Consider the following 12,429-nt stretch of genomic DNA (forward strand, 5'->3'; position numbering starts at 1 on the left):
TCCCCCTCCCCTGAAGAATACGGGTTGCTATGAGACAGACAGAAAGACAGACAGAGAGACAGGGAAGTGCTGCTCTGAGATGGTGTGGAAGGCAGTTAATTTCCTTGTTCATGCAGGTGGCTTCTGGGGACATGTGTCACTTCCTTCCATCTACCTCCCAGCCAGGCTGGTACCCAGACCTTTCTCCTCTGGCTTCAGAGTCTTAGGTCTCTAGTCGACAGTGTCTCGTTCTTGCTCCATTAACTCTAAATGAGCTTTGGCAAGCCCCTTGTGGTGTCTGGGGCTCAGTTTCCTCATCCATAAGACAAGATGACTGGCCTGAACTCCTTTCCAGCTCTACGGGCACAATAGTGATTTCCTGAGTGGAGAAGCAGCTTGAGCTCTGGGTCCAGAGTGGCCCGCAGATGGCCTGGGATGATGGCTCCTCCCTTAATAGGGAGCAGGTGGAGGGGATGAAGGGATGGAGGCAACTGTGTTCAGGAGAAAGAGCTCCCCAGCCAAGGCACGGAACCTGAAGCTGATTGCACCAGAAATAGAGACAGAGATGGAGCGGGACAGAGTCAAGAAGAGGGAGTTAGCAGTAAGAGAGATATTGAAAGAGGAAGAGCATGTTCCAGACAGAGATGAAGAGATAAGGTCATCCACTGACAGAGGCAGAGATAACGGGGAGGGCACAGAGAGAGAGAGAGAGAGAGTGAGAAACAGAGATACAGAGATACAGAGACCAAGACTGAGAGATAAAGACAGGAACAGGGCAGCCATAAAGGATTAGAAAGAGATCCAGGAGGGTGAGCAGGAAAGACGGCAACAGAGCGTTCTGCTTCCTGGGGATCAAGCAAGATCCTGCTGTTGCCTACACTGTGCCCCGGTCTGGTGGTCACTCTTCTGACCTTCGGATTTCCTCTGGCCCCCCGATCTAAATGTCCTCCAGACATCATGTCCTTGGGGGTAATGTGTGCAGAGATGAGAGTGGCTCAGGCTAGGGGCGTCTGAGGCTTCATGGCCCCAGGGCTTCATTAAAGGGTAGGGATAAATGGTGGGGAATCAGAGATGACTGAAGGTTATTACAGGCAAGAGGATGCAGTTAGGGTTGGGAGAAGAGCAAGGAGGTGGAAAGTCCAAAGCAAAATTTCCCCATCTTTCTTTTAAGGAGGCATTAACTCTGGGTCTGACTATTTAGGGACAGATAGGAAATCTGGTAGTGAGTCGGGGTTGGAATGCAGATATTAAGTGTTGGAAAGAAGGAGATACAAAGGGAGAAAAACTGAGCTGGGCGGCATGGGTTTGGTTGAGTTGAATTATGTTTGGTTGGGTTGAGCATAGTTGGTTTGGTTCGGGTGGAGTAGAGTTGTGTTATATCATGTAGGGGTGGGTGGGGTGAATAAAATTCAGTTTGATTGGATTGAATGGAAGATGGGTTTGGGTTTGGTTGAGTGGAGCAGAGCTGAACTAGTTTGCCTTGAATCAAACTTAGTAGACTTAAGCTGAGTTGGGTTGTGTTGAGTGGAGTTGAGTTTTATTGAACTGGATTTGGTGGGGTGAGTGGAAGTAAGTTGAGTTGGGTTGACTTGAGTTGAATTTAGGAGAGTTGTGGTGGGTTGAGTTGAGTTGAGTTCAGTTGGACTGGTGTGGATAAGAAAGTTAAAAGACTCCAAGCAGACAGGAGTGAAGACGAACCCAGATCCAGCATAGTCCAAATTATGTTGCCAGGGAAGGAAATGAAGTGAGATACCAAGGAGAGACCTGGTGAGGGGAGATATGCCAGGCTGCGATCTAAGCAGATCTGTAAGCCTGAGATGGTTTGGCATATAAATGATCTATTTCAGTGTTTCCCAAACTCTTTCCTCTCTGCACTTCTTCTGGTGTGGAGGTTCACTAAGGTTTTGATTTACATCTTGCCATCAGAAGAATGGAATACCAAAATCTCATTGAATATGTACATGTGCGTGTGTGCATTTGTGTGTGTGTGTGTGTGTGTGTGTATGTGCTTTGAAAAAATACCTTGAGGTGATTCTTAAATGCCTCCCTAGTGAGGGCATCTCCTGTTGAGAATCAATATCCCATGGAATTTTTTTCCAGCTTGATTGAAATGTATTTGACATGTAACATTGGTAAGTTTAAGGTGTACAACATGATGATTTGATAGATTGTGCGTTGTGAAATGTTTACCACAAGAATGTTAGTTAACAAATCTATTACCTCACCTACTTCCTATATCTGTGTGTTGAGAACATGTAAGATCTACTCCCTTAACAACTTTCAAGTATACAACACAGCGTTACTAACCGTAGTTACCACAGTGTACATCAGATCCTCAGAACTAACTTATCTTTAACTGGAAGTTCGTACACTTTGTCACCCGTTTTCCCCACTTGCCAGCCTCTGGCAACTACCAGTCTGCTTTCTGTTCCTGTGAGTTTGGTTTTTTGGTTTGGGTTTTTTTGTTTTTGTTTTGTTTTATTTTGCTTTTAGAGGGGAGAGGGGTAGAAACAGGCTCCCTGCTCAACACAGACCTTGACACAGGGATTGATCTCATGACCCTGAGAGTATGACCTGAGCCACCCAGGTGCCCCAGTGAGTTTGGCTTTTTTCGATTCTACATGTAAGTGAGATTAGACAGTATTTGTCTTTCTCTCTGTCTTTCTCTCTCTGATGACTTGATAAGTCATCAAGTTTGTTGTTGCAAACGGTAGGAATTCTTTCTTTTTTATGGCTGAATAATACTCCGCTGTGTGTGTGTGTGCATGCGTGTGTATGCCCCGTAGAAAGAGAAGTGGTTCTCTTTGTGTGAACCCCTGGCAAGATTTTTAAAAAGGAGAATGGAGGGGGAAAGCAGAGGCCAGAAGGTTTATCCTGTTAGTCTCTTAACCCCACTCTTGGGTGGCAGCCCTCAAGAAAAGGAATTATAGCATTTATTGAACACTGGCCATATGCTGAGTATTTTCATATCCATCAGACTTTTAAATCATCACATGACCCCTCTTTTTGTAGTGGAGAAATTGTGACCTGCAGAATTAAGCAACATGGCCAGGGTCACACAGCTAATGTGATGGAGACCCAGGTGAGTATGTCTCTAAAGTCTGCATTTTTTCCTTTATGCCAAGGGAGCAAGAGACCATCTAAAGTGCATGGATGTGCGGCAAAAGAGGCAAGAAAGCCTGAGGAGCTAGAGCAGGGTGGGGGTGTACTGGGAGGGTGAGGAGGGGAGGCACCGAGGGAGTGGGCTCCCAGGGACGCCATGTTTGTCAAAGGCTGGTCATGGCACCTGTAGCCTCGGCTAGGAAGCAGGATTAGGTGCTGGTCTGTGGACCTTCAGAATTTAGGAATTGGGATCCTCTGAAGGATCTGGGTGGGGGGTGGCCTTGCAAGGTGACTCCTTCCTCACCCTTTCTCTTCTTCCGAGGCTCACCTCCCTGGCTGAGAGCTCTGTGAGAGCCGAAGTCTCTAGCAGCCGGCCTGGAAGTTGACCCAGATGCCATCTCATGATTATTTATAGGATGGGTGGTGTGGAACTGAAAAATCACAGAACAGCGAGGGCCCCTCTGTGCTCTGGCTGCCCTGAGGAGAGAGAGCCTGTTGCTGTCCTGAGAGGGGGTGGGGGAGGGGAGCAGGCCTGGGGACTCTGGGCGCCTGCAGAGCTGCTGTTTCTCTCCCGCTGTGGGCAGGCAGCTGACCAGTCCTCACTCACCACCCATTTCTTTCACGTGGTCCTGTGTCCTGGCCGCAGGGCTGGGCCTCTTTCCTCCCAAACCTGTGGGTCTCTCTCTCTCTCTCTCTCTCACACACACATACACACACACACACACACAGCACTGGGCAGCGCAGTGAGAGAGCCTTGGGTTGGCTGGAGTGGAGAGTGGTCCTTGGTGGCTGTGGGGTCAGGACAACCCTTCTCTTTCAAGGTGTTCTGAGATGTTGGGGTCCCTGCAGTTCCCTCGTTGGCTCCTTCATTCTTGGCTTACGAATGGGCATTTGCAGGGGACCCAAGATCCAAAGAACCCAGAGTCTGAAATTCTGGAGCTGCAATTGGACAACTAGAAGACCATAGCCAGGTCACCTCATCTCTCTGAGCCTGGGTTTCCTGTAAAGTGTGAGTAACATTCCCTTGCAGGGTAATGGAGGCAGTCTGAGGAGAAAAACTCACAGTGTTTGTAAACTGTAAACTCCTGATTGTGTGCATGTGTATATATTAAATATAGTCATTCATTTATTATTATTTTTGCCTCACTGGTTTAAAAAAAAAACCAATACAGAGCTTATTAAGCATCAGGCAATCTGTCAAGCGTTTTATAAGCATTGACTCATTTAATCTTCACAACAATGCTGTGAGGAGGGTACTAATATTGTCCCCATTTTGCAGAGGGGGAAACTGAGGCACAGAGGGGTTAAGTAACTTGCTCAGTGCCATATAGCTAGTAAGTGGTAGAGCTGGGATTCATACGTAGTCCTGTTTGACTACAGAGTGTTTCATTCATTCATTCATTCATTCATTCATCAAACATTTATTAAATATTTCCTCTGTGTCGGCCCCCGGGGTCCACAAAAAGGAACCAGACGTGGTCCTCATGGTTTGGTGATTCCTCTCCAGAGCCAAAGGTAGCCTCCGGGAGGGGAGAGAGTTGGAAATGCAAGGGGTAATTTTAGGTTGTTGCCCTTACTGAGCTTAATATTAGCCAGCTAAACATCTTGCCCTGTGAGGGGCAATCCTACACAAAAAATTAACAGTCCCCCCACCTTGAGAAAGCATTAAGGAAAAGAGCCCAGGCTTCGGAGTCATTCCAGACCTGGACTGACTCCCAGCTCTGCCATTGCAACATGGTGTGACTTGTTTAAGTTGCTTTACGTCTCTGAGCCTCAGGTTCTACTTCCAAAAAATATGGTCGGAGAAATGATGTCAAGTGCACAGCGGTGTCTGGCACGCCTTGAAATTGTTAAGTGAACATTCTTTTCTGCTCAAGCAAATACCAGGAAGGATAGAAGAGAAACAGCTTTCGATACCAGCATTCCTTCGAACCCTTATTCCTCCCTTTTGGGGAGGCTTTGATATCTGCTGGGCTCCAACAGACAGGAGTACCCTCCCTTATGTAGCTCTTTTCCTCTTTTCTCCATCCAGACTCAAGCCAAAGGTAAGGAAGTCTGACTTCCTACCCTCACTCCCTACCGTCCCGAGGCTTCAGGCAGAAGCCACTCACCTCTCTGAGCGTTGGCTTCCTTGGCTGTCCAATGGAGAAGCAGAGAGCTATTGTTTCTGCCTACCCTGCCTTCCTTCCCTCTTCTTTTGATAGCAGCCCCTGGCTTTCTTTTGGGAACCACCTCTCTCCCCGTCTCAGTTCACGTGGGTACACGGTCTAGGACTGGCCAGTCTGAATCAGGATATTCCATCTTCCTGGTCATACCATGTGGCTTAGGGATGGGCACCTGAGCTGAGCCAGAACTATCAGAAGTGTCTGAGAAGGAGGCAGTGTCTTTTTTTTTTTCCTTTTCAGTGTTCCAGAACTCATTGTTTATGCATCACATCCAGTGCTCCATGCAGTACATGCCCTCCATAATACCCACCACCAGGCTCACCCAACCCCACAACCCCCTCCCCTCCAAAACCCTCAGTTTGTTTCTCAGAGTCCACAGTCTCTCATGGTTCGTCTCCCCCTCCAATTTCCCCCAGCTCCCTTCTCTTCTCCATCTCCCAATGTCCTCCGTGTTATTCCTTATGCTCCACAAGTAAGTGAAACCATATGATAATTGAATCTCTCTGCTTGATTTATTTGACTTAGCATAATCTCTTCCAGTCCTGTCCATGTTGATACAAAAGTTGGGTATTCATTCTTTCTGATGGAGGCACAATACTCTGTTGTATGTATGGACCACATCTTCTTTATCCATCCATCCATTGAAGGGCATCTTGATTCTTTTCACAGTTTGGTGTCTGTGGCCATTGCTGTTATGAACATTGGGGTAGGTACAGATGGCCCTTCTTTTCACTACATCTGTATCTTTGGGGCAAATACCCAATAGTGCAATTGCAGGGTCATAGGGAAGCTCTATTTTTAATTTCCTAAGGAATCTCCACACTCTTTTCCAAAGTGGTTGTACCAACTTGCATTCCCGCCAACAGTGTAAGAGGGTTCCCCTTTCTCCACATCCTCTCCAGCACTTGTTGTTTCCTGTCTTGTTGATTTTGGACATTCTGCCTGGTGTAAGGTGGTATCTCAATGTGGTTTTGATGTGAATCTCCCTGATGGCTAGTGATGATGAACATTTTTTCATGTGTCTGATAGCCATTTGTGTGTCTTCTTTGGAGACGTGTCTGTTCATGTCTTCTGCCCATTTTTTGACGTGATTATCTGTTTTGTGTGTGTTGAGTTTGAGGAGTTCTTTATAGATCTTGGATATCAGCCCTTCGTCTGTACTGTCATTTGCTAATATCTTCTCCCATTCCGTGGGTTGCCTCTTCATTTTGTTGACTGTTTCTTTTGCTGTGCAGAAGCTTTTGATCTTGATGAAATCCCAAAAGTTCATTGTCTTCTCATGTGAGATTGGAGAACTAGGATTGTGTAAGTCTGGAGCAGCCCGAGGGCTTGGGGAGCACCTGCCTGAGGCTGAAGCCAACAAGAGGGGAAAACATGATGAGAGACAGGGAGACAGATAGAGACAGAGAGACAGAGAGAACCGAGAGAGACAGAGAGAACCCGACACCTGGATGTAGCCATACCTGTCCCTAGATTTTTAGCTTGGGAGCCAACTCTCCCCCTTCTTTTGCCAAAATTAGTTGCAATTGGATTTCTGTCATTTGTAATGGAAATAACCCTGACTTATTCAGGGCTAAAACCACCAACATCAAAAGACTGCTGTGTGAATCAAAAGAGATGATGATGCAAGTGAAAATATTTTCCTAAACCAGGCACAGCTCAGTGACGGTAAGTTATTAACGAGGTGCAAAAGCAGGAGTACACATTCCATGCCAGCGATGAGTCAGTCCAGTTCTAGCTGAAGGCTCAAGAAAATGCACTTTTAAGGCTCTTGCCTGAGAACTGAAGGCTTGTTTGGAAGTGCATATTCTCACCCACTAAAATCTGCAGTCCACTGAGTACCAGTTTTCAAAGGATGAGATGTCCTTGCAACTGGGTGCAACTGTTGTGTGTGACTCGTTCCAAAGCTGGTTGTTTTATAAGAGGACAGATACCTGGCCTGTTTGGGCAAGTCCCTGCTTTACTCTGAGTCTCTGAGTCTGTCACCAGAGGTGGGTGGATGCATTGAACCTTGTCTTAGGGGGCAGCTCCTGGCTCTGACCTGCTGCATACCTGTAATTCTTAGACCCTATCCTGGGGACAAAAGAGTCTGCTCACCTTTGGATTCAGCAGCATATCCTTCTTCTGGGATTCTCCCAAAGAAGCATCAGAAACCACAGCCCACACCAGAAAGAGACCCTTCCGCATCTGGCGGGTGCTGGAGGTTCACTGGACCAATCTCCATTTCCAACACCCTGTCCTTCCTGCCTAATCCAAGAATTCCATTTCCCATTCTCCTTTGCAGCCAAGTGAGGTCATGTGACAGAGTTCTGGTGAGAGGGGTGGAAGGGGAACTCGGGAGGGTTGGGGGAGTGCGTATCTCCTTTCTACCGCATTCCTGCCTGGAACCTGGCTTGAGGACACAACCCATTCTGAGGGTTGATGGAGCAGAGCAGAATGATCAGAAGAGCCTATGGGAAGAACCTGCAGGAAGAACCTTCTCCTTCTCCTCTCCAGCTTCCATGTTTGGGATGTTGTCATATGTGGCCACATGCATTGCTGGTGCACGAGGAGAGCACTTGACTGCCACCATTCCCCATTATGTCCTTTTTTGTGTCCAGAACAATCCAGAATAGGGCTTTTTGTTTTGTTTTGTTTTGGTTTTTGTTTTTGTTTTTTGTTTTTTTTTGTGGTTTTGTGTGTGTGTGTGTGTGTGTGTGTGTGTGTGTGTGTATGTTTTGCATCTGGGACCAGGCTGATAAAACTGGATTAGTTATGCAATTATTAATTATAAGAATTCCACCAAGAGTGATCATTGACCAAGTGCCTGGTCCTAGTGCCTGGAATTTTGCTAAGTGGTCTTATCCTCACAGTGGCCCCAGGAAATCGATGCTATTTTAGTTCTTATTTTCAGTTGAGGAAATAGTCTCAGAGACGACCCAGGCCAGGCTCCCCATCACACAGCAAGAATAATGAAGCTGGGCTCCAAATCCAGTTCTGTCTGAATCCAAAAGTTTTGCCCCCGATCCCCAGCACATCTAATTCAACAGACTTATTTAACTAGTAGGGAAACTGAGGCCCAAGAGGATGAGTGACTTGCCAAAGGTCACACAGTGAGTTCAGGGGGTTGTGTTACTAGAAACCGAATCTTCTGGATCTCCCTATCAGGTCTCTCCCTATGGCACCTGCTGCTCAGGGAATGATGAGATTTGAAGGCTGGGCTAAGGTCTGGGGGCCATGGGAGCTACTGAATTTTCTGGGCAGAGTTAGGACAGTATTTCACACACCCAAGGAGGGCTATGCAAACGGCTCCTCTTCCTTCGGCTGTGGTGGAGGAGGAGAAGGGCAGGGAGCCCGACATTTCACAGCCCCAGCAACTTCCAGAGGCACTGCCGACTCTTAGCAAGACAGTGATTCTTTCCCCACCTTGGTTCCTCCCGCTCCTCCTTGGTCCCAGGCAGCTGGGCCCCCGATCTCAGGAGCTGGTGTCTGATGCTCTGCAGATTACGTTGTTGGAGGGGGTAGGCTGGGTTGGATGCCAGTGGTGTGGCCGCTCAGCCATCCTGTGCCGATCGGAGGTCAGATGGCGTAAGCTGCTTACTGCTGAGGCTAGTAGGACAGGGGACCTTGCAGTGGAAACTCCCCAGATGAGCTCGGGGACTCTCCACTCACCTCCTGCTTGTTTATCTGTCCTCTTGGCCTGCCTCCGCCAGGATTTGGGTGTTTGTTTTAGAGATTCAGGGTTTAGGATCCCAGAGAGCCCAGGATGGAGTGTAGCGGGGAATGAAGCTTGCAGATATCAACATCAAGCAGACCAGAGGTCCAAGCCCAACTCTACCACTTCCTAGCCTGCGGCCTTTTGCAAATTATCTGTCCCCGTTTACAAAAGTGGGGACAAGGAGAACACTTATCTCATGGAGCTGTTACGAGTTTGAAAGGAGACCGTGTGCCCAAACCCCCCAGCATAATGTCTGCTACACAGTTACAATTCTTTCCTCTTCCTCCTCCTCACCATAAGATCTAGGGAAGTCCCTGAGCCTCAGTTTTCCTCTTTTGCAATGGAGATAATGATACCTTTCTCTTGGAGCTGTTGTGAAGGCTTTGGTGAGGGAGGGAGGTAAACAGTCCCCCCACCGCAGTGCATTTCTGCTTCCCCTTCGCTAACTCCACACACCGGCTGACTCTGGGGGGCTTCGGTGTACCTGCTCTCCTGGAACACAGGGACAGGACCCTTGACACCTAACCTTTACTAGTTAGGCAACCTCGGGCAAGTCATTTTGGCTTTCTGGGCCTCCGTTTCTTGTCTGTAAAAGGGAGGTGATAATCCTCTATAAGGCTATTGAGGAAATGACCTGTGACAGTGCAGCCAAGGTACACAGCTCGCCGCCTGCCGCGCCGTAGGTACTCGAGAAATGCCAGCTGTTTTTATCACTACTGCCAGTACCCGGCCCTGGCCTGGCGCAGGTAAATTAGGTACAAAGGAAGAGAAGGAGTTTGCATGAAACCCTCCAGCTCCGGTGGGGAAAGAGATGGGGAGTGGGTAAATCATTTCCATTGAGCTCCTACAGGAGGTTGGGCACACTCGCACAGACCACCTTATTTCCTTCTCGCAGGAACTCTTGCAAGAAGAGAATTATTAACCCCATTTTATAGATGGGGACACTGAGACCCAAGAGGGGTCATCGGCTGCCCCAGGTTGAGAGCTTAGAGCTGGTCAGGAGTTTTGATGGGGGTGGCGGAGGTGGGATTTGGGAAGCTGTTAGCTTGATTCTAGAACTTTTCCTGCGGGTCTGGAAAGCTGCCTCCAGAGGTGGGGCGGGGCGGGGCTGGGTCCCTGGGTGATTCATGTAAGAGTCAGCTCTGGATTTCCAAATAGTGGGTGGGATCCAGCAGGGGAGAGACTTCTCCCGGGGCGTTGAAATCTAGGGCCTATCTAGGGCCTATGGGAGGGTTGCCAGGAGCCAGAGGTAGGGCTAGGCAGAGAGGGAGAAACCCTGACCCACATTGCCAGTGGGGTACAGGGAAGATGGTGCTGCTGCAGCTGGGAGGGGCTCGTGGGTGGAGCTGGCCCTGTGAGTGTTGGGGGTGCGAGGGTGCTGGCCAAATGGGCCCAGCTGGGGAAGACAGGGAACCTAGAGGCCGGGCCCTTCATCTTCTGGTGGCGGTCACCGCCAGTGGATGGGTTGGCGGTCACCTGGCCTTGGACCCTCACCCACTTGTAGAAGGTCTTTATTTTTTCATTCAGTCAGTCACTCATATTTTATTCAATCAAACAACGTTTGCGGGCACCTTCGATAGGCCAGAGCCTGTGCGCGGTCCTGGAGACATGACAGTGACTGGGCCTTCTGCGGCTCAAATGGTCCAGCATGCTCGTGCGAAGCTTGCTGTGGGCAGAGAAGGCTCAGGAGTTTCCCGGGAGGACAGAAAGAGGAGGAGGTGTGCCAGGGGGACACTGGAGTTGGGCCTTGCCCAAGCAGTGCAAGAGCACCATCCTGAGTATTAGGAAAACTCCCCCGATGTTGAGGCCACAGGCTTTGGACTAGAGGGGCAAAGAGAGGGGACACTGTGTGTTGGCCTTCCCGGGCTTGGGGCAGCCTGGACCTCTCTCTTCTATATCCAGTTGTATGCTGGAGCTCATCGCCCAGCTGGACCCAACAGAACAAGTCCAAATTTGAACACCATCACCCCCAGCCTGCCCCCCCTCCCTGATTCTTTCCCTGGGGATGACTGCCAGCACCAAGTCAGAAAGCTAGGTGCCCCTCCTCAGCACCTCTCTTTCCTTCAGCTGCCAATCAGTCACCAAGCCCTGATGCCTCTTCACCCACCATAGCTCTCACTTCCCCCTCCCCCACGTGTCAGTGTGACCCTGTCCCTGGGGGACTGCCCACCATCTCACCTCTGTCCTCCCCTTCATTGCATCCATCTCGATACCTCCAGCCCCAGACACAGAGTCTGGCCACAGTGAAGGCCCAGTCACTCCACGCCAGACCTGTTCTCAGAGGCCAACTGATTTGACCTGCGTGTTGTTCAGACGGGGAAACGGCCACCCAGAGAGGGGCAGAGAGTTGTCTCAGGTTGGTCCCTGGAAGAACGGAGCCTTGAATTCGGGTGTCCGGACTCCCAGCCTCTTTCTCCCAAGGCCAGAGCCACCCAAGCTCTTTCCCCTTTGAGTCTAGAGGTTGGCTTGGGAATAAGGAGTCAGCAGAAGGGCCAGGTAGGGAACTTGCTGGGCCCAGAGCCTTAAGGGAGGGAGGACCCGGTAGCAGAACTGGGTCTCGTTCAAGCTCTTCTCTCCTTCAGCATCAGAAAGCCCCCTTTTCTTTGGTACCTGGACCACTGAATCTCTACTCGGACTCCATCCCTTTTGCTGATCATCCATGACTTACAGCTCCTCACCAGGGGTCCCTGAATCTGTGGCTGGGGATGGGGGGTGTGTGTGTGGGGGAAGCTTAAGCCTGTCCCAGCACCGCAGGGCCCAGGCCCTCTCTCTGCCCCACTCCCTCCCCAGGTCTGTCCTGGCTTGCTCTGTCTCCCTGGGGCAGCTGGCTTTTGTCCCAGTGGAGCATGGGAACACCTCGGGTGGGGACACAGGAGGGGCTTTCCAGCACATCTCACCTCTCCCACCTGGCATGGTTCCCACCCTGCACCTGTGGTTCTCACCCTCCCACCCTGGGAACTGGCACAAGGACTCAGAAGTGGAGCACAGGACGGTTCAGTATGCTGGGGAGACCAAGGGAGAAAATTCATGTGGGGGCCAGGAGACTCTGGGTGACCTGGAGCCCATCCCTCCCCCTTGCTAGATCTGTTGCCCCAGCTATAAAATTGAGGAATCAGATGCTGGTATTCCAGAAACTCAGCAGGTAGGTGGGAGTCCAGCCAGAGTGCCAGCCCTGGGCAGCCGTGAAATCAGAGTTGGGAGATCTATGAAAACAATGCCTCCCAATAAGCCATCATTGCATCAGTAGACTCGTATGCGTGATCTCACTGCATCTGACGTCAGTCCTCTGGGATGCTCCTTATGATTATCCCCATTTCTCAGATGAGAATACTGAAGACCAGAAAGGGTAAACACCAGGTCCCAGGTGACACAGCTGGTACGCTGTGAGTCTGGATTTGAGCTCAGGTCTCTTGGACTTGGAGCCTGGGCTCTTCATTTCTGGCAGCAGAGGTTCAGGCAGACATGTGGCCTCCTAGGGCAGAGCCC

This window comes from Enhydra lutris, unplaced genomic scaffold (genome assembly GCF_002288905.1).
Source record: "Enhydra lutris kenyoni isolate GAN:26980312 unplaced genomic scaffold, ASM228890v2 scaffoldscaffold13, whole genome shotgun sequence".
Lineage (NCBI taxonomy): Eukaryota > Metazoa > Chordata > Mammalia > Carnivora > Mustelidae > Enhydra > Enhydra lutris.